This window comes from Apodemus sylvaticus, chromosome 8 (assembly GCF_947179515.1).
Source record: "Apodemus sylvaticus chromosome 8, mApoSyl1.1, whole genome shotgun sequence".
Lineage (NCBI taxonomy): Eukaryota > Metazoa > Chordata > Mammalia > Rodentia > Muridae > Apodemus > Apodemus sylvaticus.
In genome coordinates this window covers 93,931,455-93,946,620 of record NC_067479.1, presented here as the reverse complement: position 1 = coordinate 93,946,620, position 15,166 = coordinate 93,931,455, and the positions used below count along the sequence as shown (strand labels likewise).

Genomic DNA, 15,166 nt, shown 5'->3' with positions numbered 1-15,166 from the left:
ATAGTGATTGTTGCTTCCTGTTATTTTTGTTGTTAGAGATGGAATTATGTTTGTGTGGCTTTCTTCTTTTGGGTTTTTGAAAGAAGATTACTTTCTTGCTTTTCCTAGTGTATAGTTTCCCTCCTTGTGAAGGACTTTTCCATCTATTTTCTTTTGTAGGGCTGAATTTGTGGAAAGATATTGTGTAAACTTGCTTTTGTCATGGAATATCTTGGTTTCTCCATCTATGGTAATTGAGAGTTTTGTTGGTTATAGTAGCCTGGGCTGGCATTGTGTTCTCTTAGAGTCTATATGACATCTGCCCAGGATCTTCTAGCTTTCATAGTCTCTGGTGAGAAGTCTGGTGTAATTCTGATAGGTCTCCCTTTATAAGTTACTTGCCCTTTTTTTCTTACTGCTTTTAATATTCTATTTTTGTTTTGTGCCTTTGGTGTTTTGACTGTTATGTGACAGGAGGAATTTCTTTTCTGGTCCAGTCTATTTGTCTGTAGGCTTCTTGTATGTTCATGGGCATCTCTTCCTTTATGTTAGGGAAATTTTCTTCTGTAATTTTGTTGAAGATATTTAGTGGCCTTTTAAGTTGGGAATCTTCACTCTCTTCTATCTCTATTATCCTTAGGTTTGGTCTTCTCATTGTGTCTTGGATTTCCTGGATGTTTTCGGTTAGGAACTTTTTGCTTCTTGTGTTTTCTTTGACTGTTGTGTCAATGTTTACTATGGTATCTTCTGCACCTGAGGTTCTTTCTTCTATCTCTTGTAGTCCATTGGTGATGCTTGCATCTATGACTCCTGCTTTCTTTTGTAGGTTTTCTATTTCCAGGGTTGTCTCCCTTTGTGATTTCTTAATGATTTCTATTTCCATTTTTAGATCCTGGATGGTATTGTTCAGTTCCTTCACTTGATTGTGTTTTCTTATAATTCTTTAAGGAATTTTTGTGTTTCTTCTTTAAGGGCTTCTGCCTGTTGACCCATGATCTCCTGTATTTCTTTAAGAGATTTTTTTTGTGTTTCCTCTTTAAGGGCATTTACCTCTTGACAGATGTTCTCCTGTACTTCTTTAAGGGAGTTATTTAAGTCTTTCTTGAAGCCCTCTGTCGGCATCATGAGATACGATTTTTAAATCCAACTCTTGCTTTTCTGGTGTGTTGGGGTATCCCAGACTTGCTGTTGTAGGAGAACAGGGTTCTGATGTTGCCATGTGGCCTTGGTTTCTGTTGGTAGGGTTCTTGTGCTTGCCTTTAGCCATCTGGTTATCTCTGGTGCTAGTTGGTATTCTTATCTCTGGCTGGAGTTTGTTCCTCCTGTAGGCCTGTAAGCCTGTGTCCTTACTCCTCTGAGCTCAGAAGTAAAAGCACTGCTGGGAGATCACTCTCTCCTGGCTGGCTGTGCAGTCTCCCGGCTCCCTGGTGCCAATGGCGGCAGGAAGACTTCCTGTTCCAGGTGCTTCACTGATCTTAGGCCCTGTGTGCTCTTAACTGTTCCCCTCCAGAGAGAAGGTAGAGATCTCACCTTTGCGCTCAGAAGTGAAGTGAAAGCACTGCTTTCTCCTGTATTTCTTTAAGGGAGTTATTTTTGTCCTTCTTAAAGTCCTCTATCATCATCATGAGATGTGATTTTAAATGGTAGTCTTGCTTTTCTGGTGTTTTGGGGGTATTCAGGGCACTCTGTGGAGGGAGAACTGGGTTCTGATAATGCCAAGTGGCCTTGGTTTCTGTTGCTTAGATTCTTGTCCTTGCCTCTCTGAAAGCAGAGGGAAACCAGAAGGATCCTGTCCCAGGCTGCTCTTCAGTTCCTGTGTCCCCAGGGCTTTGGGCAGGTCCTTCTGAGCAGAAGTGGTGGTCTTACCGTGCTCACAGGTGTGTCACAGTCCTAGACCAGCTCTCTCCTATGGATATGGGTATATGGGTATGGATAGCTGTGGTACAGGATCAGCTCTGGGTGCTGTGGCCTCCAAACAACTTTTGTGTTTGTTATTTTTCTATATTCATTGTCTGGTTTGATTGTTTTTTCTATGTTTATTGTTTCCTTTGTTTTATACACTTCGCTTTTAATTGGTTTCTGAAATTGGGCATTTAGGACATTGATTTTAAATTACATTTTTTTTTCTGTTTGAATATAAGGAATGACACCAAACTTTCCTTGCAGACATTGCTGCAGTGTATAATTCAATGTGCTTCTACTCATTGAGTACAAAATATTCTCTAGTATTACTGTGACTCCTTTGATACGCTGTTTTTATTTGAAGGGATATACTCAATTTTCAAATATTTGGTGGTTTCCAGCGGTTTTGCATTTATTGATTTCTAGTTTGGCTGTATCATGGTGTATCTCAGTTTGGATCTTTGCTCTTCTGTATGATAATCATGAAAGCTCATGGAACCATTGAGATGGAGGGCTTAGTGCAATGGGATTAGATCATTTGGAAAATGTTTCTTTCAGAAGGGGTTCATGTGATTCTTGGAGGAGCCTGGTTAATCCCTTCCTGAGTGATCTGTCTCAAATGGAGACCACTCCATTTGCTTGGCTCATCTGTTAATAGCGGTTCCCTTTCTATGTCTCTGTTGTGCTTTCATGCAGTTATTGTGAGAGGCTCAGCAGTTGAATCTTTCTTGGCCTTCCAGATTCAAATGCATGCTATATGAGCCTAGTTTCTTTATTAAAAAAAATATCAACTTTCAGGCATTTTGTTAGCACAAGAGAAAAGAAATTAATGGGATTGGGAAATTCACTTTAAAAATAAGATTTTAATTTTTAAAAAATTTTGTTATGATATGTTTTATGGAGCCATCTATAGTCCATCTTAATGAACATTCAACATGCATCTGAAAATAAAACGCTCTGCATTTTCTGTTCAGTGTTTCATAAAGATCAACTGGGTTGAAGTGGTTGATGATGCTCTCAACGATTTCACATAGTCTCTTGTTTATTTGTGTGTTGATCAGGGTTTCACTGTGTAGCCCTGGGTGGTCTACATTTATGGAGACCAGAGATCTGCCTGCCTCTTGAGAAGCAGGAGTAAGACATACACCACCATGCCTGCCATCATTCCTGATGTTTGAAGGGCGTATCTGTTTTGTCTGTCGCTGAGAAAGAGGAATCAAAATCTCTAGTTGTGACTGTGGATTCCTTTCTCCCTTTGAGCTGTGTTTCACTTCATATGTTTTTGAGCTTGGCTGTTCGGTACATTCACATTCATAGTTGCTAGGCCTCTTGGTGCAATGTCTATTTTATCACTAGGAAATATCACTTCTGTTCATGGAAATGCTCCTCAGCTGTAAGCCCCACTGGTTGATGTTATTCTAGCCAGTCTAAGTTTCTCGCAATCAGTGCTAATGGCGTCCCTTCCTCTGTCCTTTAATTTCCACCTTCCATATGTCCTTTTTTTTTTTTTTTAACAAATCTACTTTTATTTATTTACTCTGTATTAATTTAAATCCGGGATGGGTACAGCATCACCCGGATTCTGTGTCCAATGGCCTTTGTAGGAAGGCTGCTTCGGAATTTGGCATGGACCATGCCACTGTTTCTGTGGGCCCGAGTTACTTTTCCCCAGATCACTCTGGTTTTGTTTGGTTTGCCTCCAGGAGTCATTGTATTGTTTTTTGCTTTATACACATACGCACATCTCTTGCCTAAGTAGAACTCAGTCTCATCTTGGGCATAGACACCTTCGATTTTAAGAAGAGCCGTGTGCTCTCTTTGGTTCCGGAGACCTCACTTGTAGCCAGCAAAAGTGGCCTTGCACCACAGCCTTCCAGACATACTTGCTTTCAGAAGTCCTGTTCCCAGCAGGCCTCCACAGGCGCCAAGATGGCCCCATATGTCCTTATATTCAGCATGTCTCTTAAGGCAACACATGGTTAGACCATGACTTTGATTGTCTAGTACAAAACCAAATATTTATTTTAATTTTAGTATTTAGTTAGTCTGCATTTAAAGTGATTATTGATGTCTCTTATCTTTAAATATTAATTTCTATTACTTTATATGGCTTTTCTTCCTAGGTTTCCCCCTATTTTCTTGTCTTCTCTCTAATTTTAGTAGAATTGCTTTGAGTTTCTCTTTATTTAAGTTGATGCTGGCCATGGGCTTGTTGTAAACTGCCTTTATTGTGGACGTATGTCCTTCGTACACCAATCTTTCTAGGTCTTTTATCATGAATAGGTGTTGAATTTTGTCAGAGGTCTTTCCTCTATCTAATGCAATCATGTAGATTGTGTTTATTGATTTACATATGTTGAACCATCCCTACATCTCTGGGATGAAGCCTACTTGATCATGATGGCTTTTTTTTAAACATGCTCTTGGATTTCGTTTACCAATATTTTATTGACTACTTTTGCATCTATGTTCATAAAGGAAATTGGTCTGTAATTCTTTTTCTTTGTTGGGCTTTGTCTTAGGGTTTCCAGTGCTGTGAAGAGACACCATGACCATGACCAAGACAGCTCTTTTTTTTTACTCGATATATTTTTTTATTTACATTTCAAATGATTTCCCCTTTCCTAGCCCCCCCCAACTCCCCGAAAGTCCTGTAAGCCCCCTTCACTCCCCCTGTCCTCCCACCCACCCCTTCCCACTTCCCCGTTCTGGTTTTGCTGAATATTGCTTCACTGAGTCTTTCCAGAACAAGGGGCCACTCTTCCTTTCTTCTTGTATCTCATTTGATGTGTAGATTATGTTTTGGGTATTCCAGGTTTCTAGGTTAATATCCACTTATTAGTGAGCGCATACCATGATTCACCTTTTGAGTCTGGGTTACCTCACTTAGTATGATGTTCTCTAGCTCCATCCATTTGCCTAAGAATTTCATGAATTCATTGTTCCAAGACAGCTCTTATAAAGGACAACATTTAATTGGGGCTGACTTATTGGTTCAGAGGTTTGGTCCATTATTATCATGGCAGGAAGCATGGCAGTGTCCAGACAGACGTGGTGCTGGAGAAGGAGCTGAGGTCTCTTCCACACAGGGCATAGCCTGAGTGTCGGACCTCAGAGCCAACCTACACACTGACACACTTCCTCCAACAAGGCCACACCTCCTAACAGTGCCATTCCCTGTGAACCAAGCTTATTCAAACCATCACAGGTCTCTCTGTAGTTTGGGTATCAGGGTAACAGTGACCTTCTACAATGAGTTGGAAACATTCCTTCCTTTTCTATTTTGTGGAATAATTTGAGGAGTATGGGACTTTCTTCTTTGAAAGTCTGATAGAATTCTGTACTAAAACTATCTGGCCCTAGGTTTTTTTTTTTTTTTTTTTTGGTTGTTGTTGTTGTTAGATTTTTTTTAATGACTGCTTCTGTTTCACTAAGGGCTATGGGTCTTTTTAAATTGCTTATATAATCTTATTGTAACTTTAGAAGGTGATATATATTAGGAAATTTCTTTTAGATTTCCCAATTTTGTAGGAGCACAGGTTTTTAAAGTCCTTGAGAAGCATAATGTCCTTATGATCTCTGGACTTTTTTCATGTTTGTTAGGCCCTACTTTCCATCTCTAATTTGTTAATGTGTCTCTCTCCCTCTGCCTTTGAGTTAATTTGGATAAAGGTTTGCCAATCTTTTGATATTCTCAAAGAACCAACTCTTTGTATCACTTTGTATTATTGTTTCTATTATTTGTGTTATTCTTTGATGTTTCTATTTTATTGATTTCAGCCCCTAGTTTGATTATTTATTGTCAATTCATTGTTTTGGATATGGTTTCTTCTTTTTGTTCTAGAAGTTTCAGGTGTGCTGTCATTATTATGAGATCTCTAGTTTTTGAATGTAGGCACTTAGTGATGTAAACTTGCCTTTTAGAACTGCACTGTGTACCAAAAGTGTGGGTATGTTGTGTATTTATTTTCATTCAATTCTAGAATATCTTTGATTTCTTTCTTGACCCATCTTTTTATTCAGTAGTGAGCTGTTCAATTTCCATGAGTTTGTAAGCTTTCTGTTATTTCTATTATTGTTGATATTCAGTTTTAATCTGTGGTGTTTAGATAGTGTGCAGGAGATTATTTCAATTTTCTTGAATCTGTTGAGACTGGCTCTGTATCTGAATATATGGTCAGTTTTGGAGAACATTCCATTAGGTACTGAGAAGAAGGTGTATTCTTTGTGTTTGGGTGAAATATTCTGTAAATATCTAGTTGGCTTATAATGTCTTTTAACTCCAGTATTTCTCTTTAGTTTTTGTCTGGATGACCTATTTGTGAGAGTGGGGTATTGAAGCTTCCCACTGTCAGAATGTAAGCATCAATTAGTACTGTTTCTTTTGAGAACTTGTGTATCCTTGTGTTTGGTGCATAGATGTTAAAACTGCAATGTTCTCTTGTTGGATTTTTCCTTTGATGTGTATATAGTGTCCTTTATCTTTTTTGATTAGTTTTGGTTTGAAGTCTGTTTTGTCAGATATTAAAATGGCTGTACCAGCTTGCTTTGTAGGTCCATTATCTTGGAATACCTCTTTTTATCCTTTTACCCTGAGGTGATGTCTATCCTTGATGTTAAGGTATGTTCCTTGGGTACAGCAGAGGGATGGATCCTCTTTTTGCATCCATTCTGGTAGTCTGTGTCTTTTTACTGGGGAACTGAGACCATTTATGTGGAGAGATTTCAGTGAGCAGTGATTGTTCATGCATGCCATTTTGTTGTTGTTGTTGTGGTGGTGGTGTGTGTGTGTGTGTCTGTCTGTCTGTCTCTCTGTGTGTGTGTCTGTCTGTCTGTCTCTCTGTGTGTGTCTGTCTGTCTCTGTCTCTGTCTGTCTCTGTCTCTCTGTCTCTGTCTGTCTCTCTCTCTCTCTCTCTCTCTCTCTCTCTCTCTCTCTCTCTCTCTGTGTCTTTGTATGTATGTGTTTGTGTTTCTCCTTTTCTGATTTGCTGGTCTGTGATTATTCCTTGTGATTTCTTGGGTTTAGTTAACCTCTTTAGGTTGGAGGTTTCTTTCTGGAATCTTCTGTAGGGCTGGATTTGTACATAGATATTTTTTAAATTTGGTTTTATCATGGGATATTTTATTTTCTCCATCTATTATGATTGAAAGTTTTTTCTGGGTTTAGTAGTCTGGACTGGTAAGAGTCTGCAGCATATCTGTCTAGGTTTTCTAGGTTTTAGAGTGTCCATTGGGAAGTCAGGTGCTATTCTAATAAGTTTACTTTTATAAGTTATTTGATCTTTTTTCCCTTGCATCTTTTAATATTCTTTGTTCTGTATGTCTACTGTTTTACTATGTCAAGGGGACTTTCTTTTTCTGGTCCAGTCTATTTGGTGTTCTGTAAGCTCCTTGCATCTTTAAAGCATCTTCCTTAGGTTAGGACAATTTTCTTCTATGCTTTTGCTGAAAATGTTTTCTGTGTCTTTGATCTGGGTTTCTTCTCCTCATCCATTCCTATTATTCTTAGATTTGGTTTGTTCATAGTGTACCAGACTTCCTGGATGTTTTGTGCAAGAAGCTTTTTAGACTTTTGTTTGATTGAGGTATCATTTCTTCTTCTATTGTGTTTTCAATGCCCAAGACCCTCTCTTCTGTCTCTTGTGTTTCGTTGATATGGCTTACCTCTGATGTTCCTGTTTGAGTTCCTAAATGCTTTGTTTCCAAATTTCCCTCAGTTGGGTTTTCTTTATTCATTCTATATCCTCTTTCAGGTCTTGGACTGTCACTGTTTTTATTAATTTTCTTCCACTGTTTTTGCTTTCATAGATTTCCTTAAGGGATATATTCATTTCCTCCTAAAGGTCCTCTGTCACATTCATAAAAGCAGCTTTAAAGTCTTTACCTTGCTCCAGTTGAGTTGAAATTCCCAAGGCCTGCTGTGGTAGGGTTGCTGGGCTCTACTTAGGACATAGTGTCCTGGCTGTTTTGTGTTTTAATGCTGTGGTATTTTATGCTTTTAGGCATCTGGGTTTGGAAAGTTTGTAATTCTAAGTGCTGCTATCTGGTCTTGTCTTTGTTGGTACTTATTTTATTCCTTGGTTTCTGTTGCTCTCTCTGGTTTTTAGGAGAGGTGACTGTGTATTGTCTGAGATCCTGTATGTTGTAGCAAATTCTTCTGGAATCCTGTTATGTGTAGCCACTGGGAGTTCTGGGTAAAATCTGTTCCTAGGTATTAGGACCTGACACTTAGGAATAGGGATGGGTTGGAGGAAAGGATCCACAGAAAGGAAGAAACCAGAGTGTTTTGCCAGGATCTGCTTAGTCCCCTGGGAATGGGGGCAGAGAGTGAGGAGAGGTCACAGGACAGGTAATCTGCTACAGGGCTGGGGATGAAACTGGAGGACTGGATGTGGAGGGGAGGAAGGAGAGCAGAGATCTGAAACTCATCTTCCTGCTTTGCTGGCCGACTTGCTTCTCTGGCAGGCTTGGCCAGTAGGTTCCTAGGGAATGCCTGCTGGAGTTGGGGTCTGGGATAACAGGTTAGTAGAGAGGAAGGTTAGAGGATTTGATCTGCGTAATCTGCCGCAGAGAGGGGCAGAGAAGAGGGGAAACCACAGCAAGTGCTCTGTGACAGAATTTGTGGTGAGATAGAGAGTATGTGTGTTGGGTGAGAGGGGTTGGATTTAGAGAGGTGACCATCTTCAGTTAGGATACCTACTTCCCTGGCTAGAGGGGCTGTTGGAGTTGGGGGTTGGGGAAAGGAAGTTTGGAGGGGAAGATCTGTGTGATCCTCCAGAGATGGACAGGAAAGAAAGGGAAGCCATAGCTGGTGTGGAACTGGGGATGAGGCTGGTGGACTGGATTTGGAGGAGAGGAGAAAGAGGTAAAGGGCTGTAGGTAGCCTACCTGCTTTCCTGGAGAGAGTCTAAAATATGGTCTTAGCACATCAGCCTGTGATAGCCATGCCTCTGTTAAAGCAATTAAGAGAAGAAGAAAATGTATAGTATTCTACATTTGCAAACATACTTGCCATTTCTGGCACTTTCCCCCCAAAGATTCAAATTTCTGTCTAGTTTCTAAAAAATACTTTACTTTTTCTTAAAGAACTTAATTTTCTGCTCTTTTTTTAACGGTAGGAATTATCTTGGTTTTTATTTATTTGAAAATGACTTTACTTACCTTTTACTTTTAGCCAAGAAGAGTTGTTTCTTGTTTTTTCAATTAGTGTGTGAGTCTAGCTTGACTCAGACTCAGACGCAGACATTCTCACTCCAGCTGAGCAGCAATAGAAATTCCCCTCAAGTTCTTCCAGTTCCTAGCTGGGGTTTCTGTTGCCTATTCTGGAGTTTTCTTCATGAGGTCATGGTATGGTGTCAACCAGGAATTTGGGTACAGTTTGTATTCAGACAGTTTTTTTTAGGATAATACTTTTTGTGAGATCCTTTTTAGTATCTTTCTTATAATTCTCTAGCCTCTCCACTAGCCTACACTCTATTTTAGGTTTTAAAAACATCTGTCTATCTATCTATCTATCTGTCTGTCTATCTATCTATCTATCTATCTATCTATCTATCTATCTATCTATCTGTCTATCTATCTATCTATGTGTAAATGTTTTGCCTGCATGTGTGTCTGTCTGCCATGTCTGTTGGTGAGCCATGCACATACCTGGTGCTAACAGAGGCAGGAAGATGATGTCAGATCCTCTGGAACTAGAATCACAGAGGATTGTGAGTTACTCACGTGGGTGCTGAGAGTTGAACCCTGGTCCTCTGGAAAAGCAACCAGTGCTCTCAACCGTGGAGCCGTTTCTCCAGCCCCAGTTCCCATTCTTCAAAAGCTTGTGTCTCTCAACCTTGCGCCTGGTTTCAATCAACTTCCAATGATTTTATGCAGTTTAGACATTCTGACATGATTTTGTAGTTTTTCTCTGGAGGAGAAATACACTTTCCAAGCTATTGCAGTGTTATGAGCTGCGAGCCCCAACTACAGATTTAACAGGAGCGTCTGCCCTGGCTTCTGCTGTTCTGTAGTTTTCCACTGAGCCAGGTTGAGTCAGTTTGCTTCCTGTCAGGATCTCTTGAAGGTACTAAGGCCTCGCCTTTCTCTGCCTTGCTGTCACGTGCCTTTCTTCTTCCTTTTTTTTTTTAAACGTTAAAAATTTATATCACTTCTCTCCTTCCCTTTTGTCTTAGGGTTTCATTGCTGTGCACAAACACCATGACCAAGGTACTCTTATAAAGATGGATATTTAATTGGGGCTGGCTTGCAGTTTCAGAGGTCCAGTCCATTATCATCATGGTGGGAAGCATGGCTGTGTCTAGGCAGGCACGGTGCTGGAGAAGGAGCTGAGAGTTCTACATCTTGATTCAAAGGCAGCTAGAAGAGGCTGTCCTCTGCAGGAGCAGCAGGAGGGTCTCTTCCACACGGGCCCAAGCCTGAACAAAGGACCCTTGCCTACCCAGTGACTCACTTCCTCCTGCAAGGCCATGCCTCCTAATTATTGCCACTGCTGTGACCAAGCATTCAAACATATGCTCAAACAAAAGCCTTTTCGAACCACCATAGCTTAAGTCTTCCCATCTCCTTCCCTTCATTCCATCTCAAATTGATGACTTCTTTTTGAAAGTTATCACACACACACACACACACACACACACACACACACACAAAACCACCGAGTCTGTTTAATGTGGCTTGTGTATATTTGGTTTCCTGCTTACCACTTTGTTTTGGGTAACCAGTAAGGGGGATTTTCCTCATCCCTGGGAGAGGTTCGTTCTCCCTCTCTCTGCCATCGTTAGTGGCTTATTGTTCCTTGTCTAGGGGAGGGAACTTATGAGATTTCCTTCTTCTGCATTAGCATGTTATTGATATTGTTACTGTTCAGGCCTTGTTCAGGCAGCCATATTGGATCGTGGGCTTAGCTTCCCTTCACCCTTGCAATCCCACAGCATGTCCCTGTCCCCATGGCTCTTTTACTTTCTGCCCCCTCCTCTGAGATGTTCCTGGAGCCTTAGGTGCAGGTATCAAGTTGTAGATATATCCCCTGGGGCTGCCTTCTTCCACCCAAGATTGGTTCTATGTTTATATTATTTTTAGAATAATTTCTAGGGAGAGAAGTGGGAAAATTCTTCCCAGTGTGGAAGAGATCCTCCGCCTGGCTGCCTGCGGAAAATAGGTTCCTCCTAGCTGCCTCACTTAGTATTTTTAGAATCATTTTCTAGGAAGAGAATTGGGAAAAATTCTCATTGTGTCCTTTAAAATATGAAGTCTCTTGAAGTCTGTGCACCGCCCATTGTCTCTTTTGTCTGCTCTTCTGATGTGATGTAGGAGCTACATCAACAGAGCCTTGTGAAGCCCGGGTGCTCTTGGTGCACCGAGGCCTCTGAGAGGGCACAGCATTTCTGCAGGGTTCGACTTCATGGCTAAGACTTGCAGTATTGCTGTCTTTTTGGCTTCTACTTAGCCAGTGTTCTTGAAGGATCGTAGCCACTGTTGGTGTTTTTGCAGTAATGTGTAGCTCCTGCTGGGAAAATGACAAGCAGACATTCATGAGCAAGAGCACGAAGAGTGGATGTTGCACTTGGCTTTAGGAAAAGTGACATCGTTAACATTTTACGTGATTACTTATTAGCTTACACAGAGGTAGGTCTCACTATTGCATTCTTCAAACCAAATTGTTTTTGATGCTTGTCTCCTGCTCCTCCCGACCCCCTGTTTCTATTCTCCAGTGCCAGGAGCCCCCCTTTTTTCCTCTTTCAGGCTGGATCTGACTTTTGCCCTGCCCCACCTTCTCCTGTCTGCTCTCTGGTTTCGTAGTTTATCCCCATTCTCTTACCCTTTACTTAAATACATACAAGTTAAATTTAGGGTCTATAAATTAGAGAGGCTGTGTGATCGTTGTCTTTGAGACTGAATCACTCTGTTAAATACTTTTCAGACTTATCCATTTCTGACAAATTTCATTATTCCATTGTTTACTTATGGTGGAGTAAAAGTCCTTTGTGTTTAAACCTCTCGCTGTTGTTGTCCATTCATCTGTTGATGAACATCTGGGCTGCTTCCCTTTGCTTGTGGTTGTGAATCCTAGAGCAATGAGAACGCCTGCCCAGTCTCTCTGCTACCCGTGCTGAGCTATCGACTGGCTTGACCATGTGCAGCTCTGTCTAGAGTAGTTTAGCTAACCACAGCTTCCCGGAGTCCATGGCACAATGGCCGGGCCTCGTTTAGAAGAGTGTTCCAGCATGGGCATTACAGTTCAGTCCTCTCCTTTATGATCCAGAGGCCGTAGTGTCTCCATCTGCCTCAGGAGCTTAAAGAACTGCATAGAACTGAAGCATTATGAAAATAAATCATTAATGTTACAGCTCAGAGAAATTTGCTTATGGGACGAGTACCCTATTGTTTCCTTATAAGAGTTTATAATTCTTTGCCTTCACAGGATCTACACCAAATGGAAGTGACTCTGTTGGAAGTGTCACTACTACTGCTACATCCCCCTCATTTCCTTAACCTGACTATCCCCACAGGAGGCCATGGCAATCTGCTTGGCAGTACTCACTCCCCCACTGGCCACCACAGTGGTGACCGAGCTGGCCACCGAGCTTTTTCTGTCTCGTTGGAGGATTGGCAAAGTCCGCTCCCTGCTGCTTTCTCATCGTTCAGAACCCAATTAACCATCTCTGGCCACAGCATGGCAATCCTCTGGGTTCCACACAGTGGAGCTTTCCCTGTGGAAGGCTCGGGAACCCAGAGTGAGAAGTAAAGCTACTTTATCCTAGAAAGGTTAAGGCTGCAGTTCCTTAAGGGGTGAGCCGCTACAGGGTCCAGATCCACATCACATGGGACCATCTCCTTCTTCAAGCTGTCAAAGGGGCGGTGTCCAGAGGCAACCCGCTGCCTTCTGGGTCAGTTACCATTCTGAGAAACTGAGTCTGAGTGGAATGGCCCAGCAGGGAGAGAGGCTGGCAGGTTAGATGGGAGCAGGGCTGGAGAGGGCTTGAAGCTGCTCAAGGCAGAGTTGAACTTTGTTCTAAAGGTTAGAAACCTGACCCTGGATGGGGCCTAAGCTCTGTGTAGAAGGCAAGAGCGTTCTGCCATGACCTCCGTTTGACCTTGCAGACTGCCTCCTTGTAGCCTGTCGCCATCCAGCATCTCCCAGTTTCATTTCTATGACATAGAGCAATGTAGCCATTTAGCTCCCTTTGAAAGCATCCAAGATTCTAAAAGCTAGATTCGTCCGAATCTGTTACTAAGTGACTGTCTTATGGGCCTTCGGTCTGCTGGTCAGCGCAGACAGCTGGGTGGAAGGAGGCCTCTCTGTGGTTCCTCTTGAGTGTTCACGTGCATGTATGTATCTATGCCCTAATGTTTCACCATAACCTACACGTGCCTACAGGCTCGCTGTGTGGCAGTTTCTGACGAAGTTTTGAAGATAAAATAAATAACTTGAAAAAAAACCCAAGACAATTGATATAATCTAGCCATTACCAGGTAGACTTGTCATTTGTAACAGTTTTTAGAAAGGAGAATGACTTGTTGGCCAGGTACCCACTTTCTAGATTTCCCTCTGTCTGATTTTCTTCCCATCGCTAGCTGAAGAGCTTCTTGGTGAGAGCCTCACTGATTCTATCCTTGTGAGAGATTAGAGGGAGAAAGGGTAGGTAGTAGAGAGGACAAGCAGTGCCCAGGCTGCATCCTGGCCTGAGGGAGAGATTTAATTAGATAGAGATAAGGGAGTCAGGTGTTCCAGGTAAAACCAGAAGGTGTGGCAGCGCCACCTGCGGAGAGAGTTGAGCTGGCTTAATGAGAGCCGGAAGTAGTGGAAAATGAACCACCAGCCTTACAGCCAGGTGGAGTATGAGACTGTCACCTGGAGCCCTAGACTCTTGCTTCTCAGAGTGTGCCTGGAAACCAGGGCCATCTAGATGACCTCAGAGTAAGGGAGGCATGCAGAGGCACAGAGAAGGTTGCTGGGGACGGTGCCTCATGCCTGTCATCCCACTGCTTGGGGGGGGGCTGAGGCAGGAGGACTGCCACAAGTTCAAGGCCAGCTTGTGATACACTGAATTCTGGGTGAAGCTGACTTGTGGAGGAAACTGTCTCAAAACAAACAGAGTGAAACAGGTAAAATAAACATAGACTCTTAGGTTTGCTCCAGGCATCCTGAGCCAAATGTGAGTTTTTAACAAGATCCCGAACTTTATATACTCTGTATGCCTTTCTACGTATTGTAAGTCTGAAGGTGATGCAGCCCAGAGACAATGGGTCTCTGAGATACCGATAAATCAGACCTCCCCACCCCCCAAATCACAGTCATTAGGGATGGGCTCAGACACTGTTAGGAGCTCTTAAGTTGTAGCAGGGTAGAAGACTATGGTTTCAGAACCGTAAGGCAAGAGTGAAAATGTTAGTTCACAGAACAGAAGAGAAAGAAGGTTCAATAAAGGTCGTGTAACAGAATGCGGAGTGTACTCACAAGACAAAACTGAGCATGGACAACCAAGTACGCCACAAAGGAGACCGCGCCGCCATCATCGCCTCTGGCTAGTTGAGGCAATGCCTGAGTGCCAGTTGCTGCCGGGTGTTGGTTTGCAGAGGACAATGACAAGCTCATTTAGTACCAGACATTAACACTTAGTTTTGACCAGGAGCACCACCTGGCAGGTATGTGACGTCACACTGGAGGACAGGTCCTGAAGAATGAATTTGTAGCTTGTTATTACTGAGCAGGGAGCTGGAGGCTTAGAAATGTTACAATGATACTTCATAAAACAAAGTTTTATGTTGTGAATACCGTAGAACCGGAAAGAGCTTTAGAATAACTTAGGTTCCACTTCTGGGCCTGAACCCAACATGCTGACCTCAGTGACAGAGCGAGCATTGTCTTTACTTCTTGGCCTCAACAACCCTAGGCCTAGCGTCAGGGAAGGACATGCCTAGGCCCCCTTCAAGAGAGCCCTGTGGAGTTCATTACCATAAGGGCCCGGCCTGAGTGTGTCGTTCCCCTGCCAGCTCTGTGACTCAGCCACACACTTCCCCAGTGATATTTTCAGAGTACAATTATGTGTAGCAGACTCTCTACCATAGCTGACAATGTTGCCCATCTGTGAAGTCATTAAGCTCTTGTGCTCTAAGCGCATGGAGGAGGTAAACAGTGGGAGTAATTGGGAACCTACTCGCAGGGTGGGAGCCTGGCATTCATGTTCTGCCCCAGGGTATCTAAGCCCTGGTATCCTTCTTTCTGAGGGAGCATGGGCGTTGAGCATCGATCCGTTTCATCTCTGCAGTAGAGTACAAT

The 15,166-nt window shown here is 42.4% G+C and overlaps 1 pseudogene; it reads right to left on the bottom strand.

Moving 5' to 3' along the window:
* Positions 1–3,406: 3,406 nt before the first annotated feature.
* LOC127690558 (60S ribosomal protein L35a-like) lies at positions 3,407–3,814 on the bottom strand (annotated as a pseudogene).
* Between the last annotated feature and the right edge of the window lie 11,352 nt (positions 3,815–15,166).